This window comes from Lissotriton helveticus, chromosome 4_1, assembly GCF_964261635.1.
Source record: "Lissotriton helveticus chromosome 4_1, aLisHel1.1, whole genome shotgun sequence".
Taxonomy (NCBI): domain Eukaryota; kingdom Metazoa; phylum Chordata; class Amphibia; order Caudata; family Salamandridae; genus Lissotriton; species Lissotriton helveticus.
The window spans coordinates 422,848,990-422,872,654 of NC_136063.1; the positions used below are offsets into that span (position 1 = coordinate 422,848,990).

At 46.9% G+C, this 23,665-nt stretch overlaps 1 protein-coding gene and 1 long non-coding RNA gene across 2 annotated transcripts in view; one reads left to right on the forward strand and one right to left on the reverse strand.

Moving 5' to 3' along the window:
• Positions 1-23,665, reverse strand: part of OSR2 (odd-skipped related transciption factor 2) — a 183,085-nt gene that overhangs the window by 107,964 nt on the left and 51,456 nt on the right. The window lies entirely within an intron of this gene.
• LOC144828623 (uncharacterized) overlaps positions 1-23,665 on the forward strand; it is a 148,914-nt gene that overhangs the window by 99,147 nt on the left and 26,102 nt on the right. Inside the window, exon 2 of the long non-coding RNA XR_013610498.1 lies at positions 13,781-13,846. This is a non-coding gene — a long non-coding RNA (uncharacterized LOC144828623). The remainder of the gene's footprint in view (positions 1-13,780; positions 13,847-23,665) is intronic.

The window sequence follows — 23,665 nt, forward strand, 5'->3', positions numbered from 1 at the left end:
TGAGCGCTCCTTGTCCTTTTCCGAGTCTGTGTCCTCCTGGGAGTGCGACATCTTTTCTCCTGATAAGGCAGACATCACCTCCAGCACTTCTCGCCATTCCATTTCAGTTTGTGAAGATGATGACCTCTGCAAGCCCCGTCTCCTATGTCGAAGTCGCTGTGATTTGCGTATTGGAAGTTCTTCTGAGATTCCTTGGGCTCGTCGGTCCTTGCCATCCTTACCGGCCCTGTACGATTCTAGCCACGTCCACACCTCCTCTGGGGTTTCATGGAAGCAGGTCTTGCCATCCAGGATAATTCTTAGTTTAGCTGGACATAGCAAGGAGTACTGAATACCCTCCACTCTCAGTTCTTTTTTAACTGGCAGAAAGGATGAACGGCGCCGCTGGGTTTCAAAGGTGTAATCCGGGAACAGGTTGACCTTGCTATTCCCCACATGAAATGGACCATCATTGCGTGCTTTTTGAAGGAGCAGGTCCCTGTCTTGGAAGTGCAGCAAGCGTGCCACCACCGGTCGAGGGGGCCGCCCCCTGCTGCTGCGGTTTCCCCGGTACCCTGTGCGCACGTTCCAACGTATAGAAGGATGATAACCCCTCTGGAGCCACCACTGATTTCAGCCAGTGTTCTAGGTATTGTACCATGTCTGACCCTTCAGCTTTTTCCGGTAGACCCACTACCCAGATGTCATTCCGCCGTTTTCTACTTTCGGCGCCTTCAGCGCGCCTTTAGGGCATTTGTCATCGTTGCTTGTAGTGCCATCTGTGCTGGTTCTACGTCCCTGAGTACCCCTTCCACTTGTTTCACTGTATCAACTAGCTTAGAGTGGTCCGCTCGTAGGAGGCCAAGGCCCATTGCGACTTGTGCAATATCCTGCTGTAGAGCAGCACGGGAGTCCGCAATTGCCGCCATGATTTTATCAAATTGCTGCTGCATTCCGGGTTCTCAAGGCGTTTCCTGCGTGCCCTGTACACCTTGGCTCGGGGGCTCACTGTCCGAGAGTTGTGCCCCATCCTTCTTCCCCTTAGGTTTCCCCATTTCGAGGACCTCCAGCGTCCTCACTATTCACACTAGGGGCTCCAGCCGGTCATACCCGCCCAGCACGAGCCCGGTCGTGCTTGCAGTTCCCCCTCTACCAGGAATCCAATTGCGCCGGCTTTCCCCTCCACAGTTATCTAATTAGTCGAGGGCAGGAGCACTGTACTCCTTGCATCTCACCCATGTCCGCACAAGATCCTCAATCCGATGGTCAGGCGTTCCCCCTGCTCCGTCCAACTCACAGTAAGTAGCTTGATGCTGCGTTTGTGCCCAATGACTGCTTCAGTTACTCCCACCCGTGTTCTGCTTCTTCAGGGGCCTAAGTGGGCTAAAGCTTTCGCTCACAGCTCAGATCTGGTCTTGTTCCCATTAATATTGTAGTTCAGGGCATTGCTTGTCCGTTTCCTCTATCAATGCTGGCATGTTTTCAACTAATCTCGCAGCGCTCGGGCCTGCTGTAGTTCAGGAGGGGAACCCTTCTAGCACCTTCCATCTCCCTGTTGCTCCATAGGGACACTGCCCTAGGGTCTCAGTCCCCCGCAGTTCGTGGTTACTTCAGGCCTCGAAGTTTCTATTTCGTGCTCCGGTTCTCAGTCAGCACGCCTGGCGGAGGCCAACCTCCCACTGCCTTCAAGCACCCTCCACCCTGTCCCAGCTCGTAGGCCGCAGCGCCTCCGGGGCCACGCACCCGCCTCTGTGGCCCGCAGCCCCAGAACCCGCTGCACCCCACACACCAGTGCAGGGCTGGGTGTCGCTGCTCCGTGCGTCGCTCCGCGTCCACCGCCTGCTGTCGCATCAACTTCACGAGTTTGCGATTCGGCCCTGGGTAGTATGAGGTCCTCCGCTCCCCTAGGTCCAGTCGCTGCTTGTCACCGCTGCTGATCTTTGTTTCAGGTGGCCCCCTCAGCCCCGGATGGCCTTACCCGCTCTCCCCGATTCCGCAGCTCCGGGCTCACTCTCAGGGGGGGTCCTCCGTCGTCCCCGAACTCCCGGGTTAGTTGAGCGATCACTCCCTCATCCAGCAGGCGACAGCATCGCCCACAGTGGTTTTCTGTAGCTCGTCTTCACCGCCAATTTGTGGGTGCTACCATCGGCTGCTTCGGGCCGAAAAGCCGCCCTTAACTTAGTTATTTCATTTTCGCACAGCAACAGAGCCGTGCCCGTGCAGGTCCTCTCCTTTCACACGTCGTTTCGTGTAGACAGGGGGTCCGAAACGGTATTGCATTAGGATAAATTAGGGTTTCTGTAGCGGAGCTCAGTGCTCACACCGCTGACTGCATCGGCCTCCAAGCCACGCCCCCTTGAGAGGTTAACCATGATCGAGAAATGCTTAGCTGTGCTTAATCGGTCTGATAACTTGCAATCTCAGGGGTGCGTAGTGATAATTTAGGACTCAGTACTGTAATTGATTCAGGTTTACCTACATATCCACAGATTACCAACAGGGAACAGCAACGTACCGAGTGTCCGACGAATTACGCAGCTCGGGGGGAGGCAGACACAATGAGTGAAGGTCAGGTAACCAGTAGGGTTACGCCCATACACCAGCATGGGCTGCATTCCCAATTTATCGGTGGTCGGCATGCGGGCCCGCAGGGGCACTCAGTGGAGGAATTACAGCGCTTACCAGTTATTTATCTTCCACCAGAATCTACACCCTATGTAGTGATCCTGGGGAACGTGCCGCAGCTCCCACTGGGTATTAATGAGGATTTTAGCCAGCTTAAAAATAAAGTACTTCACTGGTTATCTAACAATACCACCGTGGGTTTAAGGGCGGAACGAAATATTATCATGGTGCGCCGAGTTAGCTGGATAGATCAACTCACGGAAAACCAGAGGGGGTGACTGTGTTATTGTGAACTGTAACAGATCATATCTCACTGAAAGAATTCTGTCCAGGGATTTATATTCTGGCCCCCCGAATCATGGGTCTCTAGTACAGGTTCTACCGTTAGGTTTCTTTTATAAAGCCAGTACACAAAGGTACATTTCAGGGACTGACATTATGGATGCTCCCCGAGATAGGTGGATTAAAAACCTTCTGCGGTAAAAGATCAATGGTTTCCACAAGCAGCACGCACAAGTCTGCCCCTCCCCTAGAGTTATCTAACAGATATTCTACATTATCAAGGTTGGAGGAGTGCGACTGACTGCATAATCCTGCAGAGTCCGCTGTAGAGACAAAGTCCCAGCAGTTGGCTCCAATTGTGCAAAGTGTGGTGGCCCAGTGTATCTGATAACAATGTTTTGTCATGGAACATTGCAGGCCTGGCAGATAAGTTTCCGGATCCCATTTGGCAGCAGTTTGTCAAACTATTCTCTGTGATTTGTTTCCAGGAGACTTGGTTGGTGAATTGCAACTTATTTTTGGTAGGATTCAAGGCCTTCTTTGTCCCAGCTTCCCCGTCGGCATGTGGCAGAGCTAAGGGTGGTCTGGTCATTTAGATATCTTTGGCAGTGGACTGCCGAATTCAGATCCTCCCATCTTCAAGTTTGGGTCTTCAAACTATGGTATTGAAGATGGGGACTACCAGTATGGGCCTGATGAACTTTTATAACGCGACAACATGTACCCAGGGGGAACGTAACATCACTCAGCTGGGTTCATACATAAGACATTCTTGTGGTTGTATATCACATAACCCAATGGTGCTGGGCGATTTTAACATCCTCCCTTGTGGAGATCCGAGGTACACAAGTATGGCTGTTCAGGGCTGCCCCTGAATGCTGAGGTTTCATTTCGAGCACTCTACTCAGGGGAAATTATTGAACAACTTACTCAATGAATTTGATCTAATGTCACTAATGTCACTTTCTGACCCACATAGTAAAGCCCTTGTTCCTTCTTTTAAAGGGAGAGGTAGCAGATCTTTTATAGATTACATTTTAATTTTATCTACCCTCCAGTTTTTATTTTGTGGGTTTACTATTCTGGAAAGTCTTTACAGCGACCAAAATCCACTCTGTGTGCAACCGAATGGCCCACTTTTATCAAAAAAATCTAGGGTGGTGTTACCGGGCACACTAAGACCAACAGACGGTAGGCGCCGTTTTAAATGGTCACAGGTCTCCCCCGATGCCTTTTATGGTGTGGTAAGAGATTCTTGTGCTGCTGAACTAGCACTCTGTATCTCGATGGGTACTTCGTCGAGGGATGTCTTTAGCGCCTTTAATGTTATCACCATTAAGGCAGAGGAACTTTTAAGTGCTCCTGCACGTAAGGTAGTCACTCCAACTCCCAGATGGTTTGATTCATCTTGATCTCAGGCGGCGCAGAAGCTGAGGGAGGCTTTGAATGTTACGCTGAGAAACCAACTACAGATACGAGCCTGTTGTAACGAATATAAACAGGTACTGGCCATATGTAAGGGTGCCTTGAAGAAGGAGGCTTAGAGGGAGTTGTTAGAGATAAGCACCCTTGGGAACAGTTAAAGGTTCTGGGGTATAGTCAAAAGACCATTTTTTGAGAAAGATACAGGGGGTGACTTAGGCTCCCACATCACGGAGGAAGAATGCCCCATTTTCAATCAATGTTTAAGGGCCCTACGGATCAATCTCATCCGACAGACAGGGTCATTAATATTGCCGCTGCGGTTTTCGAGCAGAAAGAGGTTGAGGCTGGGATTGCCGGGCTGACATGTAACAAAGCACCAGGCCCGGAGGTCATCCCACCGGACCTCTTTAAATCGGATCCACTCTTTTGGGCACCGGTTCTTGTGGCTGTGCATGTCAGTGTTTAAAAAGGGGGACCACAATAGCATCTTTTGCTATATGCCGATCTCCCTTTTAGACTCAGTGGTAAAGGTCATGGGTGGAGTGTTATTAGAAAGATTATCTTCTTGGGCAGAGGAGCACAAGATAATTTCCGATATTCAATATGGATTTCACCCAGAGCGGTCAACTGTGGCCCAATGCCTCAATCTTTACATGATCCATGGTAAGTACACGATTGCTCGCCCAGGCACAATCTACTTGGCCTTCATGGACCTTTCATCCGAGTTTGACTCTGTCAACCGGGTCAAACTGTGGCAGTCCATGAGGGCCATGGGGGTAGAGGGCAATATCGTTAACTTCCTAGAGGATCTGCACAGGGCCAAGAAGGCCAACGTTAGATACGCTCAGGATCTTCGTGTCTCTAGGGATTTTTACATCCGGATAGAGGTACGGCAAGGCTGCATTTTGGCCCCTTTTTTGTTCAACCTCTACATGAACGATCTGGATAGAGTTTTGGCTGACACAGGGGCTGATTTCCCGTATGTAGGGCCACGGGGTCTCGCCGCCCTACTATATGCGGACGATGCTGTCCTTATAGCCAGAACCGCTGGAGGCCTTCAATCCCTGCTTGACGCCTTCTTAAATTTCATGGGGGCCCGAGATTTAGCAATAAATAACGCTAATTCCTTTATATATTGCAGGAAGGGATGCGGCCCAAGAAAAAGTTTCTCTTCACAGTAGGTCCTGAGAAGGTCCCTCTGACGACTGTCTTTTCATACTTGGGGTTTTTACTGCATGACAGTTTGTAGTGGGGCCCTCTTATTCAGAAGAAAAAAGGGGAGCTTACGAGGGTAAATGCTGCTATTTTCAACTTTGCTGCAAAGATGGGCAAGCGCCCAGTTGCAGCCATGTTGAAAGTATGTCAGGCCAAAAGTGTAGCAACAGCTTGCTATGGTAGTGAGTTTCAAAGTTTCAAAATAAGCTTTATTCGGCTTTTGAATTTAAAACCATAAAAGCAAGCAGAAAAAAGATGCAAACATACAGAGAACCAATCCAGCAAATCAAAACATAATTAAAAGAAAAAAACAAACTGTTTAGGACAAGCTAAGGCAGTTTGACGAATAAAACTATTCATGATCCCAATCCAAAATACACAGAATCCTCCTTTGACATCAGGTATGATAGTAATTTGGTACACCGGGGCCGGGATAAAAGTCATGCAGATCCCAGATACGGATGGAGCCATCTCCAACCTTATGTTGGGTAGAACGTAAAAAGGGAGCAATGTTTCTGTCCTTAAACTTAATTAAAATCAGATCTCCTGGAACATTTTTGGGCAGGGAACCAAGCCACCCCACCCTCCTGACGCTCAATATCCCGCCGTCTAAAACAGATGGTAAAGGTCTATGGTTTTTAAGCCAGAAAATGGCTTTATTCATTAGGTCCTGCTGTAGTTCACGTTTACCCGGGGTGAGTTCAGGGACCCCAGAGAGCACGGTAACGTATGGCGCGGCTTCCGGGGGTAGGTCCAATTGATGCCTTCTTTCCAGGAGTCTATGAGTGGTATTAAGAGGAGCGTTGCTACCACTTAGGATGGGTGGTATAGGAGGGGGGTCACAAATGGGAAGTATGGTAGAAGCATTATTCATAGGCCTTTCATGAACGTTAGTAAGGGTAGAGGATGTGGATATCATCATGTTGGCATTTGGTGGGAGGGACCTTATTACAGTGTTTTCGATCCTGGTCAGCCTCTCCCCCAGATCATAAATTTTTGCGACCAGTGGTGATAGAGCACTGTTTAACATTCGTTCGATTTGGGCCAGCAGGGTCGAATGAAGGGGGGATGCGGGGTCGTTTGGTCGAGTCTCCACTTTATCCGAAGTTTGTGATATATGGGGGCTACAAAAAGTTGGTTCGGGGGATGCGGGAGGTGTGAAATTTATTAGTTCATTGTCTCTGGCCACTATGGGGGGAGTTAATAAATCCTGGGCATAGTTTGTACCGCACATGGCATTCAATTCTTCCCAGATTGACATCGTGGTTGGGGAACAGAATACCGATAGGAACAATGTACAAATCAAAACAACAGAGGGGGTAAGGTTAGCATCTGATTTTACCTCCTCCTGTAGTATAACCAAGTGTAGTGGCCCGTCCCGTCCTCCTCTGGCCTCTGAGGGCCACAGAGGGCCCGCCCTTTGCCCGGGCTTAGCCCGGCTAGTCCCGCGCGCGTCCCGCGATGCGGGAGGGGCGGCTGGCTCTTATGCGCCTCCGGGCGCTGCTGTGTGATGCGGCAGGTCGGCGCCCCTGGTGGCAGCGAGGGGACGCCGGGAAATGGAGTCCCAATCGCTCTCCCCCCTCGGCGGCCGCGATGTCCAAGCGGCGGCGGGGGAGAGCGTGTGCAAGCAGGCAGACAACGGCAGAAAGCAACCACGGGACCCGGGACCCCCACAGGTAATGTCCGGTAACAGTGCCCCCAGCAAGTAGTGGCCCCCGCTCAGCCGCTGGGGCGGCTGGCTCTTATGCGCCTCCGGGCGCTGCTGTGTGATGCGGCAGGTCGGCGCCCCTGGTGGCAGCGAGGGGACGCCGGGAAATGGAGTCCCAATCGCTCTCCCCCCTCGGCGGCCGCGATGTCCAAGCGGCGGCGGGGGAGAGCGTGTGCAAGCAGGCAGACAACGGCAGAAAGCAACCACGGGACCCGGGACCCCCACAGGTAATGTCCGGTAACAGTGCCCCCAGCAAGTAGTGGCCCCCGCTCAGCCGCTGGGGCGGATGGCTCTTATGCGCCTCCGGGCGCTGCTGTGTGATGCGGCAGGTCGGCGCCCCTGGTGGCAGCGAGGGGACGCCGGGAAATGGAGTCCCAATCGCTCTCCCCCCTCGGCGGCCGCGATGTCCAAGCGGCGGCGGGGGAGAGCGTGTGCAAGCAGGCAGACAACGGCAGAAAGCAACCACGGGACCCGGGACCCCCACAGGTAATGTCCGGTAACAGTGCCCCCAGCAAGTAGTAGTGAAATTGGGGGCACACCGCCACAGATGCATTGCAGGTGGTTGAGAACACTTTCTTGAAGCTCCTGTTGGGCGTGCCGAGCGGTTTATCGAACTTGGTGGCTCATGAGGAATTGGGGGTGACTTTTAAAAGTGACACCTTGGCTTTGCACCCCTAGTGTTCTGGCTCAAGTGTTGGCTGAATAAGGATTGAGCCCTCAGCCAGCAGATTATAACTGAATGCATGAGCCTTGACCACATGTCCCGTACACCATGGCTGAAATATTTTAAAAGTTGTTTTGAAGTATTGGGGCGCCCTGAATTTTTCTTAAAGCCTGATTCTATAGTACAAAAGAATGTGGAGTTTGTCAAGAAAGCTTTTAGCAGTCTAAGGAAACTAGAAAGAGACGAGCTAGAAGTGCGAAAACCGAGTGTCCGCAAATTCCTGTTGCTAAAAACAAACGCATCCACAGAGCCTTATCTCCTGGGGTCACTGTCTACATATGAGCGTTTTTTACTGTCTTGGTTTAGCCTGGATTTTTTTCATTTGTCACTCGCTGTTCCAAAAGGGTGCAGTAGAGGCCAGGTGTTAGACGGAGTGTCTCCACAGGATCTGCTACACTTCATGTTCTTTTGTAAATTTTATGAGATACCCCAGAGATATTTTTTATTCCCCCTTTTAAAGAAGTTGAATTTTAACCAGGTTCGCCCAGAGCTTCTGTATTTGCAATTGCTGAAGGCTGATTGTATTTTTTTCATCGTGGGCTATTTGAAATCTACGGTGAGAACTAGGGCCTGTTTGGACAACTAGCAACCCTTCTTGGTAGAAGGTACTCTCTGTTTTAATGTTTAGTATATGAGTCACACTAACGGGCCCTTTTTTCCCTTTTTTATTCAATTGAACTGTATTTTGTATGTAATTTTATTGTATCATGTTTTAAATGAGATTTGGATGTTGTCAAACGTTTATGGTTTTGTGTACGTGAAACTGAATAAAGTTGATTTGATTTGATTTGTAAATAATTACATTTAAATTGTATAATATAACATTTTTGTAAATTTATTTTCATAAACAAATGTATATTTAATATTTTTTTAAGTAAATTAAAAAATACTCTTTTGTATTTTTTTACTTTGAGTTCAATTTTTTGTTGAAACTTTCTGTTTTTTAAACACTTTTTCATTGTTTTGGTTCCTAGGTACTTTGGATTGCTTCAATGCATGTCTATTGGGTTGATTTCATCTTTGCATTTATTTGGTGAAATATTTCTCTCATATTTGGTGGATTATACTTTTGACTGTGTGGATACAGAAGATGATCTGCAGCTACAGTACAGTAAGTCATTTGGTTTATTTGTTTTGGGTGGGGAGTGTTATATTTTATACGTTTTGTAAGTATCATGGCATTGTTATTTGGAAATGTGTATTTTATGTGTTGTGATTATTTTACATAACTGATTGAGTTAGTTCTTTGAGCTTTTTGGTAGGTGAGGTTTAGATTTTTAATATAAATAATTTATATATTATTTAAATACATCAGTTTAAATTTCTAATATAAATAATGTATGTATTATTTTAATTTATCAGTTTTATTTAAGATTGGAGTTTTATTTAATGTTTTGGCTGATGTAATGAAATATTATGTTTATTATTTATATAAAAAGTGATTAGTCATATTGGTTAAGATTATGTTATACTTTTTGGGGAGTTTTGTAGGTTAGTATTTATTTTAAATTATGCTTTTGGCTGTTATTTCTAAGTAATCAACTCCTTTGTTGTTTATGAAGAATTTTACTTTAAATGTTATGATTTCATACATTCTTTTGTTTTGTTTGGTAAGTTTAGGTTTAGTCTGGGTTACATATTTCTTCATTCGCAGTTATTGGTAGCTCTTTTCATAATGCTTCTATAATATTTGTAAAGTGTTGGTTGGGTTCTGCCTAGTGTGGATTGGAGGGCATTGTGCCATCCTTCAACTGGATTTTTTGTTTTGGCTTTAAATGCTGTCAGAGACATGCCAACATGGTATTTCGAATTTGGGTTGGCGTCTGTGTCCGGGGTGATGTAGTCTGCCAACCAAAGTCTCTTTGAAATGATCCATTAGGGGGCTTAGTTTGTGTTCATTTTGTTTGTAGAAAGGGCTTTCTATTAGTAAATTGTCGTGGTTAGCTACCTCTGTGACAGGGACATATGCTAGTTCTATCATTTCTTTAATTTAAAAGGCAAATTGACTGTTTTGTAGCATATTCTAAACTTAGTGCAGATTGTTGGAGTTGTCCATATATGTTTTGATTGAAATGGTAGTAACAGCCATGTATGGTTGTGTGGGGTAAACGTTTAAAAGTATTTAACAAAATGGTGCCCTAGCAGTAATGTAACTGCAGAGCTTCGTCACCTACCCCGCGATTCCGGGCAAAAGCTGAATATCCCACATGCTGAAGAGCCTTCCCTGAGTTCCATGAGACCAATGAGACTGCAGAGGGTCCCTTATCTGGTTGAGGCGGCCCCCCTGCACTAAGCTCAGAGCGTTGCCACACCACAACTCGGCCCGCCTACACTCAACATGCCGGTCGCATGGAGATAACTGCAGACAAAACTGGATTTCTGCTGCTGGTTGTCATGTTGGACACCTCTACATCAGCTGTGGCACACCCTGACTGAACCTGGACAACTCAGATGCGAGCGCCAGGGTGCCCTTGATTGGCGCTAGCCTTCGACTAAGAAAGAGGTGAGCGGGGTGCTCGATCGGCGAAGCTGGCGGAGAAAGGCCTGACAGACACGTTGAGTTCATCAGGAGCCTCCCTGGAGATTTGATCCCAGAGAGGGAGAGGAAGCCAGTGCAGGCCAGTCATCAATGCTGCACTGGTGGTTACAGGTGCAGAACACTGGCAAGAGAATTGCAACAACGCAGGCCCAGGCTGCCTTTTATATCTATTACAGTGCGACAGCCTGAGCAGTGGCGTCCTGTGGTGTAAGACCAGGTACCAATATCCAGAGCCTAAACATGAGCAGGGGGCCCTCTGGCATCCACCCCTTCCTGCGTTGTTGCAATTCTCTTGCCAGTGTTCTGCACCTGTAACCAGTGCAGCATTGATGACTGGCCTGCACTGGCTTCCAGGTGCAGAACACTGGCAAGAGAATTGCAACAACGCAGGCCCAGGCTGCCTTTTATATTTATTACAGTGCGACTGCCTGAGCAGTGGCGTCCTGTGGTGTAAGACCAGGTACCAATATCCAGAGCCTAAACATGAGCGGGGGCCCCTCTGGCATCCACCCCTTCCTGCGCACAGCACTGCTTGGTGGCGGGCCCCACCACCCGTGATTATCTCTGCCACCCCTACTAAATGCAACCACAGTGCAGGCCTCTCAGAGGTGCTTCTAGATATAGAAAACATCCCTCACACGGCGTGCTTGCTCGCCGGAGACTGTGCATTACTCTAGGCTGTGTGCAAGCCACCATGGCTGGTTGCCTGATTAAAAAGGCCATTCGGACCTGGTGGCACGGGGACTTTTCCCATGCAGCTGGCTGGACAACCGAGTCCCAGGCACTGGTTGCCCCTGGCGTGCCACCTGGAGCAGTATTAAGTGTAAAGCGGTTGTCGCATTCGCCTCCTGGCCAGACAGCCAACTCACCATGTCATTGAACTAACGCCCTCTCAGTATCGACTGCATTATGGCGGGCCAGCGAAATCCCAAGAAAGATGACTCTATTAAGGACCTCTTGACGAAACTGGCCGGCAAAAATCAGATAGTACCTGAGAAGCTGTCCCCACATCACGACATGAAGCAGATGACACTGTTTCAGGTGCAGCGGACGGAGATGAACCGGTTACCCGTGCATTCCTGGAGACTCTCTTTGGCGTCCTCTGGGCAGATATCGCGACCCTCAAGTGTGACATGACAGCAGACAGCAAGGATCTCACAAAAGAAGTGAGTGAGTTGGGCAAAAGAAATGATAACATGGAAAAAATTGACTCACATAGAGAGGAACTGGAGGCCCTTCGGCGCAAACTGATGGAGCTGCGGGTCCAGAACGGGGAGCTATGATATCAAGTGGAGGACTTTGAAAACACACCCAGAGGGCGAATATACGAATTAAAGGGATTCCACTCCGAGGTGCAGGAGGAGGCTTGGAGGACTATGTCCGCAGGCTCTTTCATCACGTCGCAACGGATCTAGGCAGCAAGATATTGTATTGGATAGAACACATCAAGCAGGTTGTCGAGCTAAAACTTCTGGTATGCCCCAAGATACATTAACATGTCTGCAATATTACAAATGGAAAGAGACTATCATGTCTGCTGCACGAGATCACAATGCTATTGACTTTGAAGGCAACAAGATATGGCTGTACCAAAAACTTTGACCTATTACCCTACAACGTCGTCGTTTACAGATTGATGTATAGATGTTTGAAGATTATGTCATTTTGTTTGCTCATATTGTTATGTCTAGTTTTTTTTGGGGGGTGAGCTATAATTATTTTGGTGGTGCAATATAATTTGTTAATTAAAACATTAATACATTGATTAATGTCTATTGTAATTATTTAGTTAGCATAAAAACGAGTTATTTTAATGTTTATTAATTTGGCAGTATTATTGTAGTTGATTTTGTGTGATGTAATATTTCTGACAAAATAGATGTTTTTGTTTTTGCTTCCGATATTTGTCTTTTCGACATAAGTAAAAATCGATATTTTTAACAACATTTGTGTTCTTGATAATTGTAGTTCTATTAGTTAAGTAAAGGAAGGCAATATTTTTGTTAACTATATTTATTTTCCGATATTTTTGTATATCGATATTGTGTGCATTGATATTATGTCAGTGATCCTCTAGTAACCCCTCCACTTACCAAGCGCTATCAAAATCAACAGTCATTTGCACGCTCAGCTCCTGAAAGCATATCTCCCTGAGTCCTAAAAACAGAGTAGCACAGCCCCCTGCACCACACATCCTCTTCTCATTGGCAGTACGTTCCGAGGATCAGTCTGGTAAAAGGGAAGGTGATATCTGGGAGGCTTTGGGCGTGAGGAAGCCATTGCTGCCTGCCAGTGTACCTACTATCACAGTTTCCTGCTTTTTCTTGTCTCTGCTTCCCTTGGCCAGTAAATTGACTTCATCACTGGTCTATTGTAACTCCCCTTCCACGGTGAATAGAGGAACAGATCAGCATTGGATTTAGTGGGGATGTATGGAAATTGTAAAAGTATGTGCATGCAGAGGCAAAGATATCTGCCTCTACTTTTCCCTCCCCGAATAAGACCATTTGTGAGCATTCCTGACAATATAAAGGCTATCCTTGGTATAATGGTGCCCATCCAGGGTATATGAGTATTCTGGACAACATTTCGGTTAGTCCTCACATAATAGTGGTTCTGCCTTACTGTGGCTATTCTGGAGAGAATTGTGGCTATCCAATGGAAAACGGTGTTGGAAACACCTGCCTTCTGATGGCCACCCTTGATATTTGATGGTGATAAATGAGCATGAAAGTCATAACCTATCCATGTGTGATAGTAGCACATGAAAAATACAACCTGATGTTTTTGGACCAAACATGTATTAATTAAAAAGGAACAGCTGGCATTTCAAAACAAAAATAGTGTTTGGTCATAAAAATTGATCAAAATTAAAGATGTATTTTAAAGCAAAATGTGTGTATTTTCAGAAATCAGTGTGCTGATTTTTAAGGAAAAATAGTTTTTTTCGTATTTTTGATAGTTAAAACTTGTATCGGAGCAACAGTGCATACCTAGTTTGTGGGGTTATTGCTTCTCTTAGTTCCTTGGTGCACTAAGTACTTACAGATATGGGTGTTCAGTTTTACACCATTTTTACACATCTCATCATCTTTATTGATATTATCACTACTGCTATCGGGGATCGGAACATGTTAGGTTAGGGGTGTCTCTCTGCTGTTTGTTCCTGAAAGGACTCTAGACCCTAAGCGAGCACTGCTTTAAGAGCCTGTATTATTTGTTTAACTCATCTCTTTAGGTTCTAAGATTGTAGGATTTGAATAACTTTTTTTTGTTCCACCAGCCCCATTGAAGCCCTGGACGTATGACTGAAAACCTACTTGGAACGACCAGGAAATGTCCTGTAGAAGTGAGTACCAATGTATAAATTTTGAAAAACGATAGATTACCTGAAGCCCTGTAGCTAATTTTTGGGGGAAATTGTGTAAGAATTGTGTGGTTTTGTGCAATATTTCAAGGTTTTGTTTTTTAGGAAAGGTGAACCGCTACTACCAATGAGCAAGTTAAAAGTTAGCTGGAACACCATGAATGTATTGTAATTTTTATCAGCGCCAATTCAGACTTCTGGAATTTTAGTCAATTTATGTGAAATATGTGCTTTAATGCAATTTTTGGTCGTTTTTCTTTTAATTTTCTCAAGGGAGTAAATTTCCTGCATATCTCAGAGCCATTTTAATACAGATGTTTATATTCCAGCTCTTTTCAAAGTTCACTACTCATCCCTGCTTGCAAGTACAGATCTTTTCATTGTTATGAGTTTTAAAAGGTTCACTAATAGAGAATGTAAAACAAGACCACCTTTGTGTATCCATGAAGAGAAAGGAAGAACAGACAGCACAACGCGCTTGCTCCTGGCGCATACTTCATTCCATGTTAATTCTTGCTTTTTTAAACACTAAGTGAACATAATTGTCAGAGACAAAATCGAAATGCAAGAACACATTACTGGATAGCGATTGAAGGTTACTCTTCAATGTCATAGCAAGGTTCGTTTGTTCTCTTGTGGGTGGCTGACAAGTACAGAAGGTCAGAAGTCAAGCCACTCTGTCTTTCAAATGAACAGTTGTACTAGGCCTTTTTGTCTTACTGTCGGTTTTTATGAGGCAATAATGATGAAAGATTACCAATTTCTAAGAACAGAAGAACATTTTAGAACAATTTTACGTTGTCCTTTGCAATGGTGTCAGTCGTTCTTGGGAAGCGAGTCATTTGAAATGAGTGCATTCTTACATGAGAAATTACGTTTTAAACATATTATCTCAATACGTGCCTCTGTTCAACATGGCCTGTTACTCACTGTGCTACAGCTGCCACTGGTGCCCAGTAGGCCATCCTAATTTGGGCACAATTTATAAGCAAACATTAGCGTATCAAATCGCTCTGACTTTAATATGTTAATAAATGCAAACACATGTATGTACACATGCTATATGTATATGATAGTACATTAAAGCCTGACCTAGTGGCTTTGCCAATGTTAAGTGTTGCAAGACTGAGAAGCACAAGACTTCAGTACAGCAGGAGGTTATAAGGTGTCCAGAGAGTGAGAATCACAAAATGGCTGGTTCGAGGCATGTGGGCTGCTGAATTCATATCTGTGCATAGATCGCCGCCTAGTGTTGGGTCCGGATGATTGCACTTTGTTGTCCTGGAAGAGTCTTCGAAGTATCACGAGATAGGTGACTTCTCCCCTGGACTACAGTGCGCATGGGCATCTTCTCCATCCTCAGATTGTTTTTTTCCGCCATTGGGTTCGGATGTTCCACTTATATTCCAACATCGGAATTGAAACAAAACTTTTCTAAAGGCCAAAAGGCCTTCGACTTCGACGGTATTGTTCTCGTTCGGTACCTCTCTACTTGATCAAGCTTTCCATCTCGACTCGGTCGTCGACGCGGGCCGTTGGGCCTTTTCGACGCCACGTGAGCCTACCATCGATGGAAAGAAGCCCGTTCAAAAGGTGCCCACAATGCCACTCCAAGTTCCCACATACTGACAAACACTCAGTATGCAACAAGTGCCTTTCCCCAGACCATAGGGAAGAAACCTGCCCGGCCTGCGCCCAGTTTCGGTAGAAGAAAACCATACGGATCCGACGGGCTGCTAGGCAAGAGATGCAGCGACAGGCACCGGAACCGGAAAACATCTTCGATGATGACCAAGAACTACCGGAAGCTCCAGATTCGGACCTAGAGATCGTCACCGTCGAGGACTACTCGGACTCCGATGACGAAATCCCACCGGGGCAAATCGTGAGTACACTGCCCCCGACACCAATTAGCCCGTTACCAAAGGCTCCGGTCGAGGCATCGCCAAAAGGCCTTAGCCAAGATCATAAAAAAGTTTTGCCAGCCCCGCCGTCCGGCTCGGCTCCGAAACCGAAACCTTCAGAGACCCCCAGGGCCGAGTACCATCATCCCGAAGAAGGGCGTCGTCCCGAAAAAGGCCGTACAGCCAAAAAGTGTCTAGCCAAAAAAGACTTGTCGACCAGAAAAAGGCTGCTCAGCCAAAAAGCGTCAAACCCAAAAGGGTAGTCGAACCGAACAAGGACACACAGCCGAAGGGCACCGAACCAAAAAAAGTCGCCGACCCGAACAAGCCCGCTGTACCAAAAACGTCGACCCAGCAAAGGTCGCCGACAAAAAGGGTACCGTACCGAAGCCCGTAGCACGGCCGGAGAAGGTTATCGACCCGAAAATAATTGCTCCGAAGACACCAGTCGATCCAAAAAAGATCATCGACTCGGAAAAGGACAGTCACCCCAAAAAGCCTGTCGAGCACAAGAAACGTGTCCAGCCCAAAGATCCGGTCGACCCCAAATCACTCGTCGACCCGAAAAAAGGGACCAAGACGAAAAAAAAGCAATAAGACACCAAAAGTCGTCGAAAAAGAAGGTGTTACCGACCCAAAAAAGTCTAACACTCAAACAAGGACTGTAGAGGAAGAACTCTTCCATCCAGATCCATCAGACAACCAAGCAAAAATATATATTAACCCAGACACTGGGAAAGTCACAATCCTGCACAGGAAGAAGAGACCATTGGACACTGGCTCTCACTCCCCTATTCCATTAAAGAAGAAGGACTTTGGGACTTCTCCCTCAAGGCCCTTCATCATGCCTACTACACCTTTTGCCCCTTACTCTCCTTCTCACCACGGGGACAATGAGGGGAACACAGGGGAAAATCCACAGGCAGAAGAGGAACCATGGGAGGAGCCAACAGACCCTTACAACACCCATCCCATCCCTGATGTACCTCTTATCCAACTAGGCCGTCACCTACTGATGACACTGTTGTCTTCAACCAACTCATAGACAGGGCAGCACAGTACCACAACGTAGACATGCATAATGACCCTGTTGAAGAAGACTTCTTATTTGACACCTTCCCCACTTCAGAAAAGAGTGTCAGAACAGTTCTTATGTTAAAGGGAGTGCTAAAACACGCACCTGACATATTTAAGGATACAGCCAGGGCACGAGTAATCAATTCCAGGATAGAAAAGAAGTATAGAGCAGCCCCTACAGACCCTACCTACATCAGAGGGCAGTTACCATTAGACTCACTAGTAGTGGCTAATGCACGTAAAAGGGCCAACTCCCAAACAACGGGGGAAGCACCTCCCCCCGATAAGGAATCAAAGATACTAGAGGTGTCAGGTAAAAGGGTAGCAGCACAAGCCTCCAACTCATGGAGGATTGCTAACACACAAGCACTACTGGCTCGTTACGACAGGGCACATTATGACCAGCTCGAAAGCCTAATGCAACACCTACCTGAGCCTTTTAAAGCACAAGCTGATGACCTCATATAGGAAGGAAAATTTATTACAAATGCCTCAATTAAATGTGCGCTTGACGCAGCAGACACAGCAGCCAGGTCAATTAACACTAGCGTCTTGCTACGCAGACATGCATGGCTGCGCATCTCAGGCTTTAAGAACGAGGTGCAGTCCACCATTCTTAACCAGCCTGTAAATCAGGACTTTCTATTTGGGCCTGCTGTCGACACCATTTTAGACAAAATGAAAAAAGACAGAAACCGCAAAATCAATGGGGGCATTGCAGTTTCAGCAACATAGAGGCTCCTTTTGACGCTCCTCATACAGAGCAACTACACGAGGAAATACCTTGCAGACGTCATCCTAATACAAAAGCAACACACAGAGTTCCTTTACCAAAAACTCAAACAGAGGAGGTTATAGGGGCAACAATAATAAGGGAAGAGGACGTGGAGGCAATAACACCAGAGCCTCCACTGCCACAAAACAGTGACTTTATCACGCTACCTCCAGACCACCTAACACCGGTCGGAGTCAGACTCCAACAGTTCCTACCTGTCTGGCACGCAATTACCACTGACAGGTGGGTGAGAGAAATAATCCAGTATGGTTATTGCCTAGAACTGACTTCTACACCACCAAACATACCACCCAGACACCGTCCAATGTCCACGGAACACATCACCCTGCTCCAACAAGAGGTGAAATGCATGCTGGAAAAGGGGGCCATAGAGCCAGTCCCTTTCCACCAGCAAGGGACAGGAGTATACTCCCTATACTTCCTTATTCCCAAGAAGGACGGTTCCCTCAGACCAATACTGGACCTCAGACACCTAAATCAATACATACTGTCTGAGCACTTCCATATGATCACACTACAGCAAGTGCTCCCGTTGCTACAACAAGGAGACTTCCTAGCAACACTAGACCTCAAGGATGCCTATTTTCACATACCTATCCATCTAGCCCACAGAAAATATCTCAGGTTCACAATAGAGGGGCAACACTACCAATTCAAGGTTTCGCCCTTCGGGGTTACCACGGCTCCAAGAGTGTTTACAAAATGCTTAGCGACAGTGGCAGCACATCTCACAAGGCAACACATCCATGTGTTCCCTTATCTAGACGATTGGCTAATACAAGCAAAATCGTGCAAGCAGTGTGCAACACACGTCTCAAACACTTCAGTTGCTACACAGCCTAGGGTTTTCGATAAACTACCCAAAATCGCATCTGCAACCATCCCACACACAACAATATCTGGAAGCCACTATAGACACCTCCGTGGCAAAGGCATACCCAAACTCAGCGAGGATAGCCAGCATAGAGATACTTATTCGCAAATTTCTGCCACAACACTCTCTGCCAGCTCGAGTCTTTATGCAGCTCATAGGCATGATGGCCTCCTGCATATTTATTGTCCCCCATGCCAGACTTCAAATGCGTCCCCTACAAGAATGCCTAGCACGGCAATGGAACCAGGCTCGAGGACAACTAAAAGACCTAGTGTTGGTAGACAGTCGCGCTCACAACTCTCTGCAGTGGTGGAACCCACAAAACCTTTCCAAGGGGCGACTGTTCCAAGAGCCGGTTCCACAACTAGTACTAACAGCGGACGCATCACTGACAGGCTAGCCCATCTCCTTCAATACACAGTAAAAGGGCTCTGGACAACCAAACAAAAGAAACTGCATATCAACCAACTAGAGTTGCTAGCGATATTCCTAGCCCTGAAAGCATTCCAGAAATACTTGTACAGCAAGACTGTGTTGATCTGGACGGACAACATGACCACAAAGTACTATATCCAGAAACAGGGAGGAACGCACTCTCCACAGCTGTCCCACCTGGCACAAAGCACATGGAAGTGGGCGATTCCCCCCCAAAAATTTCTACTCGCAGAACATCTTCCAGGGAAGGACAATCACATAGCGGACCTGCTCAGCAGGCACAGCCAACAACTACATGAATGGGAGATTCACCCCCAAGTTCTCCAACCATTCTTCGAACAGTGGAGTCACCCAGAAATAGACCTGTTTGCCACAAAAGAGAACTCCAAATGCCAGTACTTTGCCGCCAGGTTCCCACATCCGTTGTCACAGGGCAATGCGATATGGATGAACTGGTCAGGCCGATTTGTGTACGCTTTTCCCCCAGCACCGCTAATCCCGCTGGTGGCGCGCAAACTGCGACAACACTCACTCACACTAATCCTAGTTGCTCCCACATGGGCGAGACAACCGTGGTACACAACGTTCCTGGAACTTTCAGTAGTTCTCCATCAAAGACTGTGCCTCGCACCCCATCTTCTAACTCAGAACCATGGAGAAATCAGACACCCAGATCCCAATCAGATGAACCTAGCGATCTGGCTCCTGAGGTCTTAGAGTTTGGATACCTTAACTTGCCTCCAGACTGCATGAACATCATTAGGGAGGTGAGACGACCAACTACACGAGCGTGCTATGCAGCTAAATGGAAGAGATTTGTTATTTACTGCAACAATAACCAAATCAACCCATTAGATGCTTCCATACAAAACATCATATGTTACCTGCTACATCTACAAAGATACAACTTAGCATACTCTTCCATACGACTACACCTCGCTGCTATAGCAGCATACCTTCAAAACAGGCAACACCTTGCACTGTTTAGAGTACCAGCAATCAAAGCCTTCATGGAAGGTCTAAAAAGGGTGATCCCTCCAAGGCACCCTCCTTTCCCTGTCTGGAACCTAAATATAGTGCTTACCAGACTTATGGGACCTCCTTTCGAACCGCTACACTCATGTGAACTACAATTCTTAACATGTAAGGTAGCATTCTTGGTTGCCATTACCTCACTCAGAAAAGTGAGCGAATTACAAGCACTAACAATCCAAGAACCTTTCATGCAAGTACATGCCAACAGGGTGGTTCTTAGAACAAACCCTAAGTTCATGCCAAAGGTCGTCTTCAATTTCCATATTAATCAATCAATAGAACTGCCAGTATTCTTTCAAAATCCACAGTCAGTAGCTGAGAGAGCCCTACTCACATTAGATGTAAAAAGAGCTCTACTTTATTATGTGGACAAAACTAAATCATTTAGGAAAACAAAGCAGCTATTTGTTGCTTTTGAACCACAACACAAGGGAAATCCTATATCAAAGTTAGGACTAGCCAGATGGATAGATAAATGCATTCAAATATGCTATCAAAAGGCAAAACGCACTTTAACCGTCCCCCCAAGAGCACTCTCTACAAGAAAAATGGGGGCATTCATGGCTTTCCTAGGGAATATTCCCCTTGAAGACATATGTAAGGCAGCCACATGGACCACCATACACACTTGCACCAAACACTATTGTGTAGACGTGCAAGCAAAACAGCAAGCTGCAGTAGGCCAGGCTGTCCTCAAAACTCTTTTCCAAACTGCTGCAGCTGGCACAGGTAACCACCGCTAGAGGAGATACTGCTATACAGTCTATGCACAGATATGAATTCAGCAGCCCACATGCCTCGAACGGAATATGCTACTTACCAGTATCGCCCGCCCTCCTCCCCGGTGCCTGTCGCAGCTGCAGCATTATCTCTGACATGGCCATCTCTTACTTTACTATCTCCATCCCTGCCACAATGGCGAAAAAAAATCTGAGGATGGAGAAGATGCCCATGCACACTGTAGTACAGGAGAGGAGTCACCTATCTCGTGATACTTCGAAGACTCTTCCAGGACAACAAAGTGCAATCATCCGGACCCAACACTAGGCGGCGATCTATGCACAGATATGAATGTCAGCAGCCCTACATGCCAAGAACAGATGCATACTGGTAAGTAGCATATTCCTTGCTGTGTGTTTCGAATTTAAAAAAAAATTATATTTATTCCATTGAGGCAGTACTTATATTATGCATATTGGATTCATTGTTTCTGTAAAGCAACTAGAATAGTACTATATTTAAGAAGGCATAATGGCACATATAACCAGTAACCTAGTAAAAGTACTACAGTGGCATATACATCCAGTGACACAGAAGAACCACATGGCACGCAGATCCACACAGCGCGAAGAATCACAGTAGCACACACGACAGACATTGAAGGAAGACCTCAATGGCAGATGCAACCTGTGCTAAAGAAGAAGGACCACAAGAGCACTTTCAATAAGCAACACTTAGGAAGGACCACAAAGGTACACACAACTAGGAACATAGAAGGACGATAATTGCACAAAGAAGTAATGCCACATAAGTAAGACCACAGTGGCACATACAGCCAGGGTCAATGAAGAAGGACCTCAATGGCAGATACAGTCTTTGTTAGTTTAGCACTCACAATGAAAAGAAGTCGGCCAATCCAGATTCGAGATGAAGTATGAGCCTGAGTAAATAGCACCGCTCACCAAGAAAAATATATAGATTTTGGATATTGTTTTCAAGTTATTTTTAAAAAATAAATATTTTTTGTAACTTTTTTTCCACACCCAAAAATAATTTCCTCTATTTGTGACATGACACATAATTAGGGCTCCTGGTGTTAGGCTATCTATTATTTTAGCATTTCCATCACCACCCCCACCCACCGGACACATCCTCGACCCCATCTTCACAGGAGGGTCCAACATCCACTTCAGCCACACCTCGCAGCACCTCTGGACAGACCACCACCGTGTATACTTCTCCTTCAACAGCATCACCAGACGCAAGAATGCCCCGCGCCCGCCACGGAGGATCTGGAACAAGGTCACAGAGGAGCACCTCAACTCCACCCTCATCCTTGACCCCCCTCTGCCACGACCAACGCCAACTGTGCACCAAAGAACTACACCGCTGGATCACCAGCTGCACAGACAAGCTCGCACCCCTCTGCCACCCCGATAGACAACACCCCCAGAAGGCTGCCTGGTTCACCACCGACCTCCAAAAAGCCAGACACTTCTGCAGACATCTTGAAAAACGCTGGAGAAACAGCAAAACTGCTGATGACCAGAACACCTACATCCGGCAGTAATCCTGCAGTTCCCCGTTACATCAAGGGCCACAAAGGATTCTCCCTAAGTGGCAGAAACATATCCACACATCTTGGAACAATTGAGAACCGTCCAAGCAGACATCGGAGATAAAGATCGGGCGAACATCGGCCACGATCCAAAATGGCAGCCCGACTAGCGTGAGGCTCTCTGGACCCCCAGGAAATGTAAGTGAAGGGCCGGACCGCAGCTCGGAGACTCCCGCATAGCATCATTGATCAAAGGCACGGCCAGAAAGTGCGGACCCTTCGGGAACAGCTGAGCTGTGTTCCTCCCAGGTGGGAAAGGAATGCCTGGAAGATGGGCCATGGGGTGGAGCCTCTAAACCGCAACAAAGAATCGGCAGTTGCTGGAGGGCCCGGCTCATTACACAGACGGCCTTCCGAGATCCCAAAGGGCGGCCCGGCTAGCTTGAGGTTCTCCAGGTTGCCAGGAGGCGCAGGTGAAGGGTCGGGCCACAACCCAGAGATCCCCGGCCAGCATCGCCGAACAGATGCAAGATCAGGAAGTGTGGACCCCCGGGGCAGCAGAGCGGCGTTCCTCCTGGTGAGGCGTACCAAGACCCAGGAGAGGAGCCCGTGAACCATAACAGATAACAGGGGGCTACAAGCAGGTCCGGTTCACTCCTCGGACAGCTAGCCAAGATCCAAGATGGCACCCCAGCAGACGTAGGGCTCCCCAAAATGCCAAGAATTGCAAGTGTAGGGCCATAGTTCAGCCCGTAGACTCCTGGACACCACCGCCAATCAGAGGCAAGATCGGGAAGTGCGGAACCCTAGGGCACCTGAGCAGTGTCCCTACCAGGTAAGAGCAGAGGCCTGGGAGTCGGCCGCAGCCCAGGGGAGGAGCCCGTTAACCACAACAGAGCAGCTGCAGGAGGGCCCGGGGAGACCCAGTGACCGGGAGACTCTTTCCCACCGTTCCGGCTTGTGGGAGTGCAGGCAGAGAGGCCCGGGCGTGCGGTGAAGAGGAAAGGGAGGAGAGAAACAGTGCGGGCAATTATATAACGACAAAAATGTCCCTATTCAAAGATCTATGTTTTATGCAAGAATCTCCGTATCTAAGAGCTTGCCTCCATATGGATCATGTGCTATATCAATTTGCCTACATTCAACATAGCTATATAATAAGCATCACAAAATATTTCAGTGTTTGCTGTAGATTATTTAAACAAAATTCAGTGAGGAGGTTATCCGTGTATACATGTAAGCATTTTTTTAATAAAACATATGTAAAAGAGAAAAAGACATTACAATTCTCACACGATTAAAAATATCTTCTTATAGGAGAAGTTACAATACATATTTAATAAACATATTTGATTACACATTTGAAAGAAAACTTTAAAAAGTCGACGCGGTGTTTCGGGGA